The sequence below is a fragment of the Thamnophis sirtalis genome, unplaced genomic scaffold, assembly GCF_051295495.1.
Source record: "Thamnophis sirtalis isolate CommonGarterSnake01/CBP01778 unplaced genomic scaffold, rThaSir2_p1.2 scaffold_7, whole genome shotgun sequence".
NCBI classification, from domain to species: Eukaryota; Metazoa; Chordata; class Lepidosauria; order Squamata; family Natricidae; genus Thamnophis; species Thamnophis sirtalis.
In genome coordinates, this window is record NW_028261387.1 from 11618321 (window position 1) to 11636698 (window position 18378).

Below are 18378 nucleotides of genomic sequence, written 5' to 3' on the forward strand. Positions count from 1 at the left end.
ATATCACTTAAAATAGGAAAGGGCTGATTTTAAACTAACCAGGAGGGGAGGAAAAAGAATAAGCTGCCCCTGACAATATGGATTTCCCCCCTCCATATTACTTTCTGCATGTACGTCCTGGAAATAGAAACATGGTTAGATTAAGAGCTGTGGTGGCGCAGTGGTTAGAATGCAGTACTGCAGGCTACTTCTGCTGACTGCCAGCTGCCAGCAGCTCAGTCTCACCGGCTCAAGGTTGACTCAGCCTTTCATTCTTCCGAGGTCAGGAAAATGAGGACCCAGGTTGTTGGGGGCAATGTGTTGGCAGTGTAAACTGCTTAGGGAGAGCTGTAAAGCACTGTGAAGCGATATATAAGTCTAAGTGTGATTACTATTTGAAAGGTTATCATTTTTCACTGGATAAATGCTTATTTAACCATGAGATGCACTGAAAACATTTCACCCCATCCTTTCTATCTTTCTATAAAGAGGAAATTGAAATGGGCCTGAAATATTTAAGATCCAATCTCCATTTGGAGATTGTCTCCTGATACATACCATGTTTCCCTGAAAATAAGACCCTGCCCAGATAATAAGCCCAATTGGGCGCTAAAATAACTCCTCCCCCGAAAATAAACACTCCCCGAAAATATTGCAACACAGCGGCAGCAATGAGGTGACCACACTAGAGAGCCGAGGTGGCGCAGTGGTTAAATGCAGCACTGCAGGCTACTGCTAGATCAGCAGTTCAGCGGTTCAAATCTCACCGGCTCAGGGTTGACTCAGCCTTCCATCCTTCCGAGGTGGGTAAAATGAGGACCCAGATTGTTGGGGGCAATATGCTGACTCTCTGTAAACCGCTTAGAGAGGGCTGAAAGCCCTATGAAGCGGTATATAAGTCTACTGCTATTGCTACTCACCGCCTCCTGCATCTCAGAAATAATAAGACCGCTCCAAAAATAAGGCCAAGTGCTTATTTCTGGGGTCAAAAGAAAATGTCTTATTTTCGGGGAAACACAGTACCTTAAAATGGTGTATCTACAGGGGGAAGTACAAGGAGCCCTGATGCTATTACCTAGTTAGGGTAATGAAATGTCCACAAGAAAACAAGCTAGCTCAGAGCACACCAAAGACTCTTCGGTACAAGGAGTCAATATCTCCGTGGCACGACATAACCGCGAACGTCAAAAGCGCGCCGACAACACCGCGGCGCTAAAACCGCGATGTCAAAAGCGCGCCCACAACAGCGCGCCGACAGAAGCGTGATTTAACTTAAGGTAAGGTTTAGGGTTAGGTTTAGGTTTAGGGTAGGTTTAGGGTAGGTTTAGCGTTAGGTTTAGGGTTAGGTTTAGGGTTAGGTTTAGGGTTATTTTTAGGGTTATGTTACAGCGCGCTTCTGTCAGCGCGCTGTTGTCGGCGCGCTGTTGTCGCGCGGTTTTGACGGTGCGGTTTTGTCACCGCGCTTTAGTCACACGCGCTTTAGTCTACCGCGGTTTTGTGGTGGAACCAATATCTCAGTTGGTCAACTATGAATAAGCTAACCTTCAAGGGATTGTACCAACGAAACCTACAAGACTGGCCACCTGAACTCTGGAGGTTTACTTTCACGTCCTGCACAGACTTCTCCTTGAGATTTTGGTCTGGTGGAACAGGACAATTAGGTGACAGTGTTTAATTTGAGTTCATACTGTGGGTTGGAATGCTGTCTCTTCCCTGCCCCCTTTGACCAACCAAATAAATCTCGTCCCTCTTTGCAAACAAAAAGCAGCATGTCAAGGAAAAACCGTTATATACAATTTACATTACTGGCTGCTAGTTGCAGAAGTGTTTACCCAGGGAAGTGTCCAAAAATATTTGCCCCTATTTTTTCTGGATGACATTTGATCTAGTCTGAAGTTGTGCAGTCCTATTCATCGTTTCTGAACTCGAAGTTGCTAACTAACTACGGTAGTAGTGTTGCAACAGGAAGCCCAGAAGAGCATTTGGATAGGGTGATGACGGCAGTGGTGGTGGAATCCTGCAGGAGTATTTGGATGGAGAGAAATGAGGAGCTGCTCTACAGTATACTTCACACCTCCTCTTCCCTTTGGCCCACTACGAGTTTCCAAATGCTATTTCTAGAGCAGTGGTCATCAACCAGTGGTGGGTCCCCTGGTGGTCCGTGAGAAAATTTTGGTGGTCCATAGAAAAATTATTTGCACTTTTATATTGCACTAAATACTATTTATCTTTTTAAAAAAATCATACTGGTGGTCCGCGGGATTTAAAATTATGAATTTAATGGTGCCTGAGGTCTTGAAAGGCTGGTGAGCTTTGTTCTAGAGGACATTCTTACTCAGACATAACGGAGAGGCTTTCGGAGGACTTCAGTAGTGGCAAACCGAAGAGTCCTTGTTCATCTCCAGATGGTCATGAATCAGGGGAGGGCCTGTGGTGGCAAATCAGCCCTTAGCAATCTTGTTTCTCCTTGATTTCTTAATGAGGGGGAGGGACTGAAGGGGAAGAGCCCAAATGCAATTAAAAGTATGCAATCCTTCCTAAAGGATTCACTTTTGGAGTTCCACTTGTGCTTGGAACCACTCCTCGATTTTCTTCTCGTTAGGTAAGCGTTTCATAATTTTAATGGGTGTGCGTGTGTACGCGTGTGTCTCTCGGAATACAGCAAAATTAACCCCTTCGTAGATGCTTGCGGTCTTAACCGCACATTCGTATATAAAACCCATCTGTGCACCGTTTGAATGTTTAGCTGCATGCAGTTCCTGTTTGGGGAAGAAAACTTGCGCAACTTTGCTGGAATGACAATCCTTTTCAATCCTGATGTTGATGTTCAATCAGCAATGCCTCCAGCACACTCCCCAGCAAGTGCTGTGAATAGAGTGAAATTTAATCTTCAGTAAACATACATAATCTTGTGCTGCACAGGCAAGATCCAGCTTAAACAAAGACGTTTTGAATTCCAATGTCAGGAACAGTTGGGAGAGCCGATGACTTTCTTTTAAGGGGAGTGTTAAAGACATAGAAACAAACAAAAAAATGATTTATAGGAGCGACTGTATGAATGGGTTGCAACAAAAACACTTCAATAACTTGTGTTTTTTTTTAAATGCGCGTTTGTTACGAATCTCTCCAGCCTGTCGCTCTCCAAACACTTCGGACTCTAACTTGTGATCCCTAGCAACAGTAGAAGTCTATCTGATCAGATGCACTTATCTTCAAGTGGCAAGTTTGGACGTCCTAAGGAAAGCGGGGGTGGGTGGGTGGCTTAGACGAGAGTCAAAAGCCAGACCCAAAATCAATCCGATTAAAGTTTAGAAAGATAGGAGGAGACGATCGCGGTTTTTAATACGCCCTGTTAATACTAGTGTTCTCACTAACGTCAGAACTGGGAGCAAACTAAACTTGGCTTGCGAGTTCTAAAAAAAAGCGAAGGCAACCTTGCCTCGAGGGAAAAGTATTCGCCTGGCGAACGGAACTTCAGCCGAAATGGATCAGTTTTTGTCTCCCGAAGTTCTCGCCAAGCCAGAGCCCGGCGAGGAAACCGCCTCCCAGCCCCGAATCGCACTCCGACGACTCATCAGAGGGAAGCGAGGAATCGGGAGCCCAGCTAGAGGAAGGAGGCGTTTCCTTCGCCTCTCGGTGTCCATCATCTCCCCCAAACCCCGCCTTCCGACCAATAGGGAGCCCGGGACGCTCTGATAGACGGGCCCGTCCGCGAATAATCCTCCCTCCCCCCCCTCCCGAAGGGAATGTTTCTTTCTTAGCACGAGGGTGGGGAGGGGGGGGGTTAACCCAAGAGCCCGGGAACAGCAACAACTCGGTGCGTCTATCTTGACGCCCCCCCCCACAATTGGGGCGTCCAACTGAGCACCCGAGCGTTGGCGTTTCCCCCCCCCCCACCTCCACCAACCAGGCAAAGCAGGAGGCGGAGGGCGAAGCTGCTGCGCGTGGAAGCGCCGCGGAGCAAAAAGGAAGAAAAAAAAGTTTGCAGGAAGCAGCTTCCTCCGACTCCCAACTTCTGCCTTGACAGATCTCTGGAGAGGAGGAGGAGGAGGAGGAGGAGGCGAGGCAGCAGCGAGCCCCGGGTCCTGCGCGAGGGGAAAGCTGGCCAGAGGCTTCTCGGAAGGGAATCCCCGTTTTTCCAAGCCTGCGTGGTAAGGAGGATGCCTGGGTTTTGTTTGGGGAAGGAAGGAAAGGAAGGAACCGTCCCTTTCGCTTCTCTCCCGGCCGCCCGGGGAAGAGCCCAAACGCGCGCGGGTCGCCACCCCCTTCCCCTTCCCACGCGTGGATCTCAATGGGCGCCAATGGACAAAACGCCGAGATTCGTAGTTGAGCAGCGAAGGGTTTTTTTCTTAGGCTCCCGCGGTGCTGGGCAGGGCAGTGCAATGGAAAGGGGGGTTCGGGCTGCGGGGCAGGGGGTGCCTGAAGGTCTCCTCCGGGGGGTCCCCGTCTCCCCCCATGAGAGATTAGAAAGGGGGAAGCAGATCTCGGCCCTTTCCACCCCTGAAGTTGCGCCGGGACGGGGCGCTTCGCGAACTCCGCGGAGAAACTAGAAGCCTCCCACCCTTTCTCCCCCCCTGGATGTTTGACAGCTTCCCCGGCGGCTGGGATCGCGTGTTGCCCTCCTGCGCTTCTTTGGGGATCGCTTTCCTGTTGAATGCAGCCGGTTGTGGGTTAATTCATTAAATCGTGGTTTAAGTAAAAACCCTGGCTTAGCGCGACCTGCCAACTCGGAATGTGCTTTCGGACAGCCTGCCTTGAACGGGGCCATGAGATCCCGCCGTCTGCGCACCTTTTCTTGGAGGGTTCCCCCTATCTCTACCACCCCCCCCCCCGCGCAAACGATCTGGCTTTTAATAGATCGCGAGGTAATTCTGCACATTAAGCTTTACTCCTAAAGTAGGATTGCAGACTTTTGGAGCAGCGCTGGGGAGGCAAACGTGCCAGATGCAAGCTAGTTACTCTCTGACTTAAGTGCAACTAGCCATGTGCAGTTGCTCTGGAATCAAGGTGTTGCACAATGCGTGGTGGGCTGCAACTCTTTATCTGAGAAGATAATGAATGTTATAATCCACTCACAGGGTGCCACATTTTAGGGGAAACCTAATCTTAAAAGTAAGCATAGGCTGAGTTCAGCTGGCCTGTGCTAATTTACATAAGCTAATTGGTCCTTTATTTTGATTGCGTTACACCAACCCCCCTCCTTACAGATTTAGACAAGTGTCGGAAGCAATTGCATTGTGTTAGCATGTTACTTAACTAGTACACAATTATTATGCACTTGAGTTGTTGGTTATGATTATAGGCTTGATTTGAAAGCATCTGAACAATGTCACTCTTACTATGTTTAGAGCTTGATAAATGCTCTTAAACTTCAGGGACCGATTTCTTACTTAACAGCAATCCTTCACTGTTTTTCAACCATGCAGCAAAAACTACAAAATGCTGCAATTTGGTTCCTGGATTGTTAGATCATAATGGCTTTTAAGATCTATTCTAACTTCATATTATGCTTCCTGAAAAACCCCAGGTTCTGTGTTCAGGAAGGTGCCTGGTTTTTCTGTGTCTCCCTTGGCAATTCCGGTTGTGTGGACCCAATAGATTAAACTAGAATCCTGGATCCATTTCTTTGGAAATACGTCACAATAAACTTGATTGAATTAACTTCACACAAGCTAAAAGGGGGATGAACAATTAGATTCCCATTTTACAATTGCTAGGTGAAATTACAAGGGAGAAGTTTATGCGGCTGTAAACCCATTTTTTTCAGGAAGGCGTTATGTGTGGGATGAAAGTGTATAGAACAGTGCTGTGACATCACTATGCCTGAGGTGGTGATAAATATTCCTCTAGAGACAATTACAAATACTATCAGCTAAATAGTCAAACATCCCACCAGTGTCATCCCAAGACAAAAAGGTTTGTTGCTAAATTTTTGGATGACATTGGCTTTTGTAGTTTGGTGATTCAACGCAAGATAGCAGTAATAGCAATAGCAGTAGACTTATATACCGCTTCATAGGGCTTTCAGCCCTCTCTAAGCGGTTTACAGAGAGTCAGCATATTGCCCCCAACAATCTGGGTCCTCATTTTACCCACCTCGGAAGGATGGAAGGCTGAGTCAACCCTGAGCCGGTGAGATTTGAACCGCTGAACTGCTGATCTAGCAGTAGCCTGCAGTGCTGCATTTAACCACTGCGCCACCTCGGCTCTTTTTAGCTAACAAAAGCTTAATGATTTTAAGATTTGTTCCTGTGGTCATAATTTGCTGTTAATGCTCCACTCTACTACACAAAACAACTTTGAATGCTTTCGACAGGAACTTCTTTACAGGTACTCCTCGATTTATGACCACGATTGAGCATGAAATTTCCGTTGATAAGTGAGAGAATTGTTAGGGGAGATTTGACCCATTTTACAACCTTTCTTGCCACAATTGCTAAGTGAATCCCTGCAGTTAACAACACGGGTGTTCAGTGAATCTGGCTTCCCTATTGATTTTGCTTGCCGGAAGGATCCACTTTATGTATAAAATAACAAGAGTTGGAAGGGACCTTGTAGGTCATCTAGTCCAACTCCCTGCTCAAGCAGGAGACGCTATATACCGTTTCTGACAGATGGCAGTCCAGTCTCTTCTTGAAAGCTTCCAGCGATGAAGTTCCCACAACTTCTGAAGGCGAGCTGTTCCGTTGGTTGATTGTTCTCACTGATTATCAGTGTCCCTAGGACACTGCAAACATCATATATATGTGCCAATTGCAGAGCATTTGAATTTTGACTTTATGAACATGGGGATGCTGCAGTGGTCGTATGGGTGTGAAAACTGGTCATAAGTCACATTTTTTCAGTGCTGTTGTAACTTAAAATGGTCACTAAACCAATGGTTGAAAACCGAAGACTATCTGCATTCATTTAATTAGATAAATATCCTGTCTTTCATTTAGGACAGAGGTGTCAAACTCTATTTCATTGAGGGCCTCATCAGGGTTGTGTTTGATCTTGTGTGTGTGTGTTTGTGGCCAGGGTGTGCAGCCCTACCAAGCTCCATTTTCACTGGCAGAGGTACCACAGGCCAGTCCTTCTGTTTCCAGGGCAGCCCCATGGGCCGGATCTAAGCACACACATAGACGGTCCAGATCTGCCCCCCCGGCCTTGAGTTTGATATCCCTGATTTAGGAGATGGAGATGGAGTATAATGCTTCCTCCTCCCAATTTTGCTCACAACAACCCTGTGTGGTAGATTGGGCTGAAAGGGAATTTTGCCTCAAAGTTAGGGTTGGAGTAGAACAGTGCTTCTCAACCTTGGCAACTTTTAAGTCCTGTGGACTTCAACTCCCAGAATTCCCCAGCCAGCTATAGCTATAGCTGGCTGGGGAATTCTGGGAGTTGAAGTCCACAGGACTTAAAAGTTGCCAAGGTTGAGAAACACAGGAGTAGAACCTGAATGTGGCTGAGCATGGCTGGCTGAGGAATTCTGGGAGTTGGAGTCCACAAGTCTTAAAAATTGCCAAGTTTGGAGACCCCTGCTTTAAACAGCTTCTCTTCCATTCAGGGCATTCCTAGTAACTAACCGGGGATTCCTACTTTAAGCAAGGCCAAAATGTGAAACCAGACTGTTTTTTTTTTGTTTGTTTGCTTTTGCTGATCCTTATTAACTAAAACACCACTTAAAGAAAGGACTATGTGAATGCAGAGAAGATTGGCATTGTATGTACCAACATCTGGGCTAGATTATATGGAGTAATTTTAGGATAAGAGATGTTAATAGAATTGCTGGGTAGATAAAATTCTAGCATGGCAAGCCTTTTATCTTTTAACCGTGAAGGCAGATTTTTATTCTTGGTGGATCAAAATGTATTTGCTCATCTGTCTTTAAATAGAAGGTAATTTCCCCCTTACTGGTTTACTATCAGCTGGTAGAGTCAAGGAAGGTAATGCTGCTTTAAGGATGAGAAGCTGGAACAGTGTTGACCATATTGCTGGGCAAATATTTCTAAAGATGTGCTGAATTCTGTCTGCTAAGATTCTTGTGTCCACTTTTAGCATTGGCACTCAGAAAGCAATAGCTGTTTTTTTTCATATCAGTACTTTGCTTATGTATTTCAATTAAAATTGCCAGCTTCCCCTCCTCACCACTGTCCAAAAGCAGGGTGTTTGTGCAACAACTGTAGATATTTTGGAGAGAGAACTTTTTCCAGCCTCTGGAAATATGGGGATGGAAAAGCTTTACCCACAAAACAGCTGCTTGGCACACAGCTGTAACAAGCTTAGGAACCCTGCTGGGATAATAACTTATTAGCTTTTGAAGTATATTTTTAATTGCATTTATTTCTGAAACTACAATCCTTGTGGGAGGCAAGGCCGACTCATCTAAATGAAACTGGACTTTTGCATGAAAATGCACAGCATCAAGATATGAGATTTTTGATTGGGAAACTTTGATGGGCTTTTGGTTTGAATTTGAATTTGAATTTCCTTTATTTGTATGCCGCCCTTTTCCCTGGGGGGGACTCAGGGAGGTTCACAATTCAAAAAGGGAGGGGGGGGGAAGACAAACAGTATTCCAATATGGAAACAATACAACATATTAAAAGAGAGCACAACAGTCACACAATTCGGGTGGGGTTGGAATCTTAACCCCAGGCCAGCCGGGACAGCCAGATCTTCAAAGCGGCGCGGAAGGAGGGTGGTGAGGGTCCGAATCTCCACGGGGAGTTCGTTCCAGAGGGTCGGAGCAGCCACCGAGAAGGCTCTCCTCCGGGTAGTTGCCAGTTTGCACTGGCTAGTAGATGGAATTCGGAGGAGGCCTAATATTGCTTAAAAATATTCTTCAAGACTAGTTTGATGCACAGAATATGGTTCCAAGGTAGAAGACAAGAGACTGTAAGTTCTAGTCCTATCATAGACACAAAGCCAGCTGGGTGACTTTAGGCCAGCCACTCTCCCTCCGCCCTAGGAAACAGACAATGGCAAATCATTTCTTAAAAATCTTGTCAAGAAAAATACAGGGACTCGTCCAGGCAGCAACTAGGAGTCAAGAATGACTTGGAAGGCATGCATACGTACTTTGTACATATCCAGTAGCGTACAAAATATATCCTTGCAGGTATCATAGTAAAGAAGTCATTCTAAAAATACAAAAATGTACTGGATCGCAGTATAGAGTACTATACAAAATTTTGTTGGTAATATCTCATTCTTGCCTAAAAAGAACTAAGTAGTGAGATGGCTGCAGTATAACTCACATGCTTTGCGTTATAAAAACGTACTATCAATCTAGGTTAGTCACAGACAAAGAATTGTAGCGGAAAGGTGGTGTGGATAGGAGGCGCCAATAAGTACAGTCATGGTGGCTTGTTCAGTAAACTTAACCATAGTTTATTTGGCAAACCACATTTAAGCATCTTAAATCATAGCCTTCAAACCACAATAACAAGAGTTGCTTCGGATGCTTTGCTGAAATCAAGCAAACCAATTTATGGCTTGATGCGACATGAGAACCAGGCCAATTCAGGGTACATGGAAATCAGCCCTTACCTGTTATAACGCAGTCTTCTTTATTTCCATGGATAAAATGGGCTGTTAAAAGCTGTCATAATTATGTTGGATATGATTGCCCAAGTCATTATTTTGATAGTTACTAAATAATTATTTTAATGTATTAGGGCAATATTCCAAAGTTGCTGTTCTCAGTTGACAGTCTTTAATTAGCCATAAATTCTCTTAAAAACACCGAACCTTTCTTTGCTATTATTCACAAGGTTAAAGAGTAAGCTCATACATAGCACAGGGTGTTTAATATTTAAAGAAGATGTAATTCAAAAACTTCATAGTATTTCAATAATTTGAAAAGCCAAGGACATTAATACTGCCCTCTAATTTAGGTCTGCTGTAATATCAGTTGTTGAATGGCAGATATTTTGTAAATTAGCTAATTCCCTGCTTCAATATTTTGCGGCCACGTGAATAGCTGAGAAATCAGAGCAAGAAGTTGACTGGCTTATTGGAAGAGCTTTGCAATAAGGCTTTGAAGAAAATTGCAGCCAAGGATCTTTTGAGTTTGGAATTTGTTTCCCCCCCCAGTAGGTTTCTTGAGCAGAAAGATATTGACCCTGAGGGCATGTTACAAAGTTTATCTCTTCTCCCAGGCTTCCTCTGAGAAAAAAGGGCTTTCTTTGAATGGGGAGAATCTTTGGGTCACACAGGACAGGACAATACCAGATCTGTGTGCTTAAATCCTTAAAGCTTTGTTGCCTTCGGAGATCAACTGTAGGGTGGAGGGACCGTGGAGGGACAGTGTTAACACCTATAGGAGAATGAAGAGTGCTAAACTCTTCTCAGGTGCTATTGTACAATGTTCATTTGGAGCATAGATGATGGGAAAGAAATTGACCAAAAAAGAGATTTTATTTCATTAATATTTATTTCGTCATGAATGAATGAATTAGATAACAGATATAAGTATAAATATGATTATGTGTGGTGGCCCAGCAGGAGCCGTTGGAGCTGCCACCAGACTCCGACAGCGAGGGGTCCTATGAGTCGGCTTTGGATGTTGAGGACCCTGGACAGGGTTCCGACTCCGAGCAGGGCGCAGAGAGGCTGGTTGGCCACCAGGAGGCACGTGAGCCTTGGACCAGTGGGGAGGAGCCAAGGGAGTTGTTCCTAGATGCCCGGCACCGGAGAGCTAATAGGCGTAAGGAACAATTACGCAGTTACAGGAGGTAATGGCACTCAGCTGGTGGTCATTAGGCTCCTCTCCAGACTATAAAAGGAATGCTTGTGCACACGCACCTTTTGTAGAAGTCAATGCATTAACTAATGTTGGAGAACAGTATTGTGAGCTTGGCAGGCTGGATTGCTGCCAAGGCTTATCTGTGCTGGATTGCTGCCAAGGCTTATCTGTGCCGGTTTGCTGCCAAGGACCTGTCTGTTTATTAATAAATTCCGTAAAGTATCTTTGGCTTGGAGTGCTTTGATGTGGAATGAGGGGGGTCAGAACAATTATGTATACATGAAATGAATACAAAGGAATATTAGGACAGGGACAGTAGGCACGTTGGTGCAAGTATGCACGCACCATAATTATTTATTTAATTATTTAATAATTAAATAAATAATTATTATAAATTATTATTTAATAATAATTACGGAGGAACAAAGCCTTACAGGTGAGGGATCCACCTTGTTTGGTGTTAAAGGAGAATGGGGAGACGGACGGATGCCTCTGAGTTGGGTTTTGACTCTCTATGATTGTCTGAACTAGTTCCTGCAATTTTCTTGGCAAGATTTTGGGGAAGCGGTTTGCCATTGTTTCCTTCCTAGAGCTGAGAGAGGGTGACCAACTGATGATCAACCAGTTGGCTTTGTGCCTAAGGCAGTGGTTCTCAAACTTGGCAACTTTAAGACTTGTGGACTTCAACTCCCAGAATTCTCCAGCCAGCAGAGTTCTGCTGGCTGGAGAATTCTGGGAGTTGAAGTCCACAAGTCTTAAAGTTGCCAAGTTTGGGAACCACTGGCCTAAGGCATACTAGAACTCACAGTCTCACGGTTTCTAGCCTGAGGCCTTAACCACTGCAACAGACTGGATATCTAAAATCAGAAACCTTTTCTAATATAATCTGGTGGCGTCCATGGTTGCTTTTTGCAGTACTGTATGTCTGCCACTGCTCAATTTATTTAGTTTAATTGAGAAGAAATCTAATCTGTCGCTGATAAAATAATTGTGGATGTATGCGTGTTCAACCACATTGAAAAATAAAACAGAACAGGGATTATTTTGCCCTTTTGCCACCTTATCAGCTCATTGATTGTATGTCAGAATGTCCAAGGGTGCTAATCTGTGCTATCTGCTGTGTTTTTCACACTATGTGCTCATCTCAAGTTGATGGTCTCCAATAGAACCACAGTTTCCTAAACCAAGAAAAGCTATTTAAGTAAACAAATAGCCCGTTTCTTAGTTTCGAGGTGGCGCAATGGTTAGAGTGCTGTACTGCAGCCACTTTAGCTGACTGTTATCTGAAGTTCGGCAGTTCAAATCTTACCGGCTCAAGGTTGACTCAGCCTTCCATCCTTCCGAGGTGGGTAAAATGAGGACCCAGACTGTGGGGGCAATATGCTGACTCTGTAAACCGCTTAGAGAGGGCTGAAAGCTCTATGAAGCGGTATATAAGTCTAACTGCTATTGCTATTGCTATTGCTATTAGGCAAAGCTTTTTGTTGTTGTCCTCGCCCTGAGGCAAGCCCGTGAAAGGAAGAGGGAGGGTAGGCAAAATATGAATATATTTTAATGGAGGGATTGTGAGGAACTCAAATTGTAGAACTGAAGTTTCTCCACCATGCAGAAACATGACGTATTGGCGAGGTAATGGCCATTTCTGTCATACATCCAATTCATACATTGTACTTAGCCAAGAAGGAGCGTATCAGTGGTGGGATTCAGCCGGTTCGCACCTATTCGGAAGAACCGGTTGGTAACTTTCTAAGCAGTTCGGAGAACCGGTTGTTGGAAGAAAACTTTTGTTTTCCCCCACTTTACAGGGCTAATCCTGTAAGGAAGGCAGGAAGGAAACATTCTGGTGTTGTTTCTAGCCTAATCTTTATTGCCCTGCTTACTGCCTCTTCGGTAACCCTTATTACATTGTAACAGCTAAGGTGAAATGCCCATCGACCTGAGTGACATTGACTTGGCCACGCCCACATAATCACATGACCACCGAGCCCCGCCTACCCAGCTGGACATTAGGGCAGAGAACTGGTTGTTAAATTATTTGAATCTCACCACTGGAGCGTATGTGTGCCCCTATATGTCTCTTAAGTGCAGATCCCCTTTTCTTTTGGAACATATAAATAATACAACGCATTAACAATAAAATGCATTTTCAGTACATTCTTAAGTAATGCTCTCTAAATGCAGTAGAAAACAAACACTTGAAGTAATTATAACCAGCACCTTTTAACTGTTCAAGTTGATCAACAGCTTTCACATATTTCATATTTGTTTTCTTTCACAAAGGCAAGGAACTCTAAATGCGACAGTTATAGGCATCCAAAATTTTTGAATTAAAACGAAAACTGTTGTAGATGCATCAATAATAGTGATTTGGCAGGAAGATCTGGGCAAGTGGGATACCCTTGAAAGCTTCTGTTTGCACAATGCAGTAATAACGTTCTAAAGCAGGGATTAGTAACCCACAGCCTTCTGTTCTTGTTCTCCTGAAATTCAATGACAAATCATTGAAAAAAAAACCAGTGTCCTTTCTATTTTCAAGGAAAAAAACAAAAAGAGCAAAAGTAATATGCGGTTAGCCTTGATAAACATATCTGGAAAAGATATTTCTGTGTTTATATCTCTGTGCATATGCTTGTGAAGGGCAACTTAGCAGAACAAAAAATAATAATCATGTATCCTTCTTTCGTATGAGTGCTTACCACCTGTAGCCTTGGAAGAAGAAGAAGGAGAAAGAGGAAGAGGAGAAGAAAGAAGAAGTAGTAATAGTAGTAGTAGTAGTAGTAGTCTGCGAGATATTACTAACAACTTAGTTTCTTCCTTTGCTAAAGTGCCCCTTCACAAACTGATGTTTTTGGTCCTCTTAACTGGAAATCATAGCAGTTTTGCAGTTGTGCAGTTCTGGTCACTAGTTTGGAGACACCTTTCCTGAGTACAGATAGTCCTCAACTTATGACCACAATAGAGCCCCAAATTTATGCTGCTAAGTGTGAAATTTGTTAAGTGAGTTTTGCCCCATTTAATGACTTTTCTTGGCACGTTTGTTAAGTGAATCACCGCAGTTGTTAAATTACTAACAGGGTGGTTAAGTGAGTCTGAGTTCCCCATTGACTTGTCAGAAGGTTGCAAAAGGGGATCACACTGCAACCATCATAAATATGAGTCAGTTGTCCAGCATCCAAATGTAAATCATGTGACTATGGGGGGATGCTCCGGCGGTCATGAGTATGAAAAATGATCATAAGCCACTTTCTTCAGTGCCACTGTAACTTTGAATGGCCATTGTTCTGGCCCCCCCTTCTCCGTCCCGGAATGAAAGCCAAAAGCCACGTAACTAAAAAGGTTTCTTTTAATCAGTCCAAGCTCTTGTTGGCTGCAAGCCCAAATAAACAAAGATAATAGCTCCGGCAGAAAGTCCTATAACTCACACCACAATGCAAACCTGGCTTCTCTTATCTCAAACCACTTATCCAAGTTGACTTCTCTCGGTTTGTGAACGCGAACAAGAACAATCACTAGAACAGGAACAGAACGTTGACTTCTGCAACCAGGGCATGGCACCAGCAGTCTCTTTATACTCAGGAGAGGATCCCAATGAGCAACAGCTGCTCGCAATCATCTCCTGTAAGTACTCAGTTGTTCCTTCTGTCGAGTAACCCTTCGACAGGGTACATCCTGCAACAACTTCCAAGTGTTTCCCTGAACACTCCCTCTGATCCAATGCTCTGCCGCCTCCTGGTGGTCAACGGCTCCTGCCGGGCCACAACAGGTCACTAAGTGAACTCTAGTAAGTCTACCTGTATACCAATTGAACGGTTCTGTGTGATGCAATAGGAGTAGTTCTTGATTTATGACAGGTTGCTTAGCAACCATTTGAAGTTCCAATAGACTTATCTGGGGTACTTGCAACTGGTTCCGAAGTTCTGATGGCTGGAAGCTTCCTCCCCTCCCCCTCCCCAATCATTCAATTGCATTTGGATGTTCAGCAATGAGTTTATTTATGCCCGTTTGCAGCATCACGTGGCTCACATCTTATGACATTTTTGCCAAAACTCAGCATTTACTTCCAGTTTTTTTGCAAAACTGACTCAGAGTGAACCATTGGTTCACCGACTATGGCATTTGCTTTATGGCCATAGTGCTTGCTTAACAGCTGCTGCACAAAAGTTTGTAAAATCTGATTGGTTTCATGGGTGACTCTTATCGTGATAGGATTTACAACTATGATAGGCAGGCACCATTGGGGTTGTAAGATGAGGACCACCTGTAGTTGGATGTTGCTAAACTGGTAGAAGATTTGGTACATGTGTTCTGCATGTTTCAGGGTGGATTTGAGTTAAATCAAGTCAATTTGATTTAAATCACTAGTAAAAAGGCTTGATTTATAAATCATAATTTTTAAAGAGCAACTGTCATCTCTGTCCCACAGTGGCTCCCCCTCTGACCTGCTGTTGACTTGATTTAAATCAAATCCACCCTGCTTTTACAAGAACCACCCATTTAAATTGGCATTTTCCTCCTCTTCCCTCCTAAATTCTCTTCTTTGTGTCTGTGTTCTGCACTAAAATGAGTTACAATACAGCAGGTAGAACATTCTGAAACTCTCAAAATTTGCAACAAGAATGTCTGTTTTCTGCAGCATGCATAGAGGTTTCGGAACACACAGTAATTTCTGAAGATTAAGGGAGCAGCTTCCACTTAGTCCCTAGACCTAATGTGGCATTCTTAGTTTGATAATTGTGGAGTAAAAGTGCAGTGAAGATTCTCAGTGGGAGGAGGAGTTCCTGTCTTGATTGCAACTAATTTCCACTAAACAGGAAGCCAGTCTGGAGGGCTAAAAGCTTAGAAAAGATTGGAAAGTCCTTGCGATTCAATTAAATCATCTCTACTTCTGCAGAGAGGAAAAGATTTTTCTCAAGGAGCAGCACAGTGTTTTTTTAAAAAAAGTTTTTTTAAATTGTTTTTTGCAAACATACCAATGCGTGGACAGTGTAGCCCCTGGATGTCATGCATTCTAATAAAAATAAAGCTAATAAAATTAATCGTAATTATTATGTTCAACCAACTTATATATTTCCAATAGTAGTACATACTCATATTAAATTGCAGTCTGTCATTATTCAATTATTCCATGTTTTCTCTTGTTATGCTCTTATTTTATTGTATAAAAATGTTTACATTAACATTCCCCCTTTCTCTTATTTGTATATCTTATTCTACCTTTGAGTTACATCACCTTTTATTAAAAGACGTTTTCTTTCTATTCTATTTAACTTCTAGTCATGTTGCCTACCTAAGAAAGGAAAGGAGAGAGAGAAAAAAAGAAAAGCAAATGTTTGAATGTATGTTTGAATGTTTATTTTATTTATATGCTGCCCTTTTCCCCCGAAGGGGACTCAGGGCGGCTCACAACTCAACCAAGGGAGAGGGATACAGACAAAAATTAAAACGACACGCAACAATACATAATTTAAAACACACAAGAGTCATACCATTCGAGAAGGGGGTAGAAGCTTTTTAGCCCCAGGCCTGTCGGAATAGCCAGGTTTTAAGGGCTTTGCGGAAGGTCTGGAGGGTGGTGAGGGTTCGAATCTCCACGGGCAGCTCGTTCCAGAGGGTCGGAGCGGCCACAGAGAAGGCTCTCCTCCGGGTAGTCGCCAGTCGACACTGGCCGGCGGATGGAATTCGGAGGAGGCCTAATCTGTGGGATCTAATCGGTCTAGAGGAGGTAATTGGCAAATCAGAACAATAACAATAAAGAGAAATCATCTAACCATCATCTCTTGCCCGCTTCAATACTTTTAATTGCTATGCTTTTTTTTTTTGACTTGCCTTCCATATTCCTCTCTTGGCTCTTTCTCTCTGTTTGCATCTATTTTTTGGCTGTTCATTCTAGGTATCTCTCCCATCTCTACCCTCTTCCAATGCCTAATTTCCAAAATTAGAAGAAATAAGAAAATTGGAAAGTCCTTGCCATTCAATTAAATCATCCCCACTTCTGCAGAGAGGCAAGGATGTTTCTCAAGGACCAGCACAGTGTGTCAACGGGGGTCTGATCAGGTGCTCGTGTTTTTAAAATCTTCAAAAAGTTCACAACATTTGGGTTTGTGTGTTGTGTTGTTTTGCCATTGCAACAAGAGGGGGATTTCCAGCCGACACCAGGTATGCAGCTGGTAGCAGAACTTGCTTGACATGGGAGAAACACAGGGAAGCCGCTATGTTGCCCCCTCTGCAGGGGTGGGTTTCTCGCCCTGTTCCAACCGGTTCGGTTGGAACGGGGCCGGCAGCGTCTTCGTGCACGCGCGCAGTGCACACATGTGTACTAGCATCTGTGCGATGCTCCAGTTTCTCCTGGAGGATCACGCAGTCGCTGTATGCATCCTGCACATGCGTGGAAGCGCAGAACTCGTCAAAACCTGGTAAGGAGGGTGGGCGGGTGGGTCTTTCGCCGTTCCCGGAAGTTACTTACTTCCGGGTTCACCGACCAAGCGGTTCGCGGGGACCGCCGCGAACCGGTTGCCCCTCTGAGACAAAAGCTACGAGAGCCTCAATCTTATGAGTCAGCCGGGTGCAAATGTTCTTTCTTGTGGTATCTTCCTTTCCTGCAGTTTTGCAGAGCGATCATGGAGATGTTGGCAGCGTAAACGTCCACAGATTTGTGTGTGGGGTGGTTGTGCAAGCCTCTGTAGGTAAGGAACTATTTGCATAGTGTGGATATGGTTGTGGTCTGCCAATTTTGGGAAATTCAGGCTAGAACAATGTTTGCATGCTATTTTCTTTTAACGGCTATAATTCAGGGGACTGCACCATGATCACTTAATTGCAGTTCGTTCTCTCAAGCTATACGATTTGCACTTGTACTTGACCAAAAACTTTGAAAGCATTCTTGGGGGTTGTCTTTGAATCCGTTTCTTGGCCATTTTCCACTAAAAACATTGCTTCTCTCTAGGAGTATCAACTTTGACAATCTACGCCTTCTAGTTAGGGAGTGGCATGATTCCTCCTGATGAAGCTCTAGATGTAGCTATGTAGTATGTGAAGCGGGGGGTGGGTTTCAGGTGGTTCGCGGCGGTCCCCGCGAACCGGTTGGTCGGCGAACCCGGAAGTAAGTAACTTCCGGGAACGCCGAAGGATCCACCCGCCCGCCCGCGTTTCTTACCCGGTTTTGACGAGTTCTGCGCTTCCACGCATGCGCAGAACGCATACAGCGCCTGCGCGATCCTCCAGGAGCAGCTGGAGCATCGCACAGGCGCTAGTACGCATGCATGCACTGTGCGCGTGCACGAGGACGCCGCCGGCCCCGTTCCAACCGAACCGGTTGGAACGGGGCGAGAAACTCACCCCTGATGTGAAGCCTCTGATCTATTAGAAGTTTCTTGGCTTGAACCCTTTGCACACTATAAGGAAGAAAATAGCAGCAAATTAACTCTATCTGGAATCGTAATGATAGCGGTCATTCGGCTGTATAAAGTAGGAGCTCTTCTCCTCAACAGTAATGAGTATTTTTTTTTCATTGCTGAGATCTTACTTTTTTCCCATAGGAAGTAACCCAGCTCAAGTTAGAGCAGATGGCCAGTTTCTTAGCTTCAGCATGTAAGGATGATTTAATGTTAAAGCTGTGAAAATGAAATAAATTGGTTATGCTTGGACCTTGAAAAAGACATTTGGGATTG

General features: G+C 44.3%; 1 protein-coding gene across 3 annotated transcripts in view; it reads left to right on the forward strand.

Annotated features, from left to right (window-relative positions):
- Nucleotides 1-3896: 3896 nt before the first annotated feature.
- Nucleotides 3897-18378, forward strand: part of TGFBR3 (transforming growth factor beta receptor 3) — a 191566-nt gene continuing 177084 nt past the window's right edge. For all 3 annotated transcript variants that reach the window (XM_087719314.1, XM_087719316.1, XM_087719315.1), the window contains exon 1: nucleotides 3897-4130. The gene's annotated coding sequence lies outside the window, so the exon portion shown is untranslated. The remainder of the gene's footprint in view (nucleotides 4131-18378) is intronic.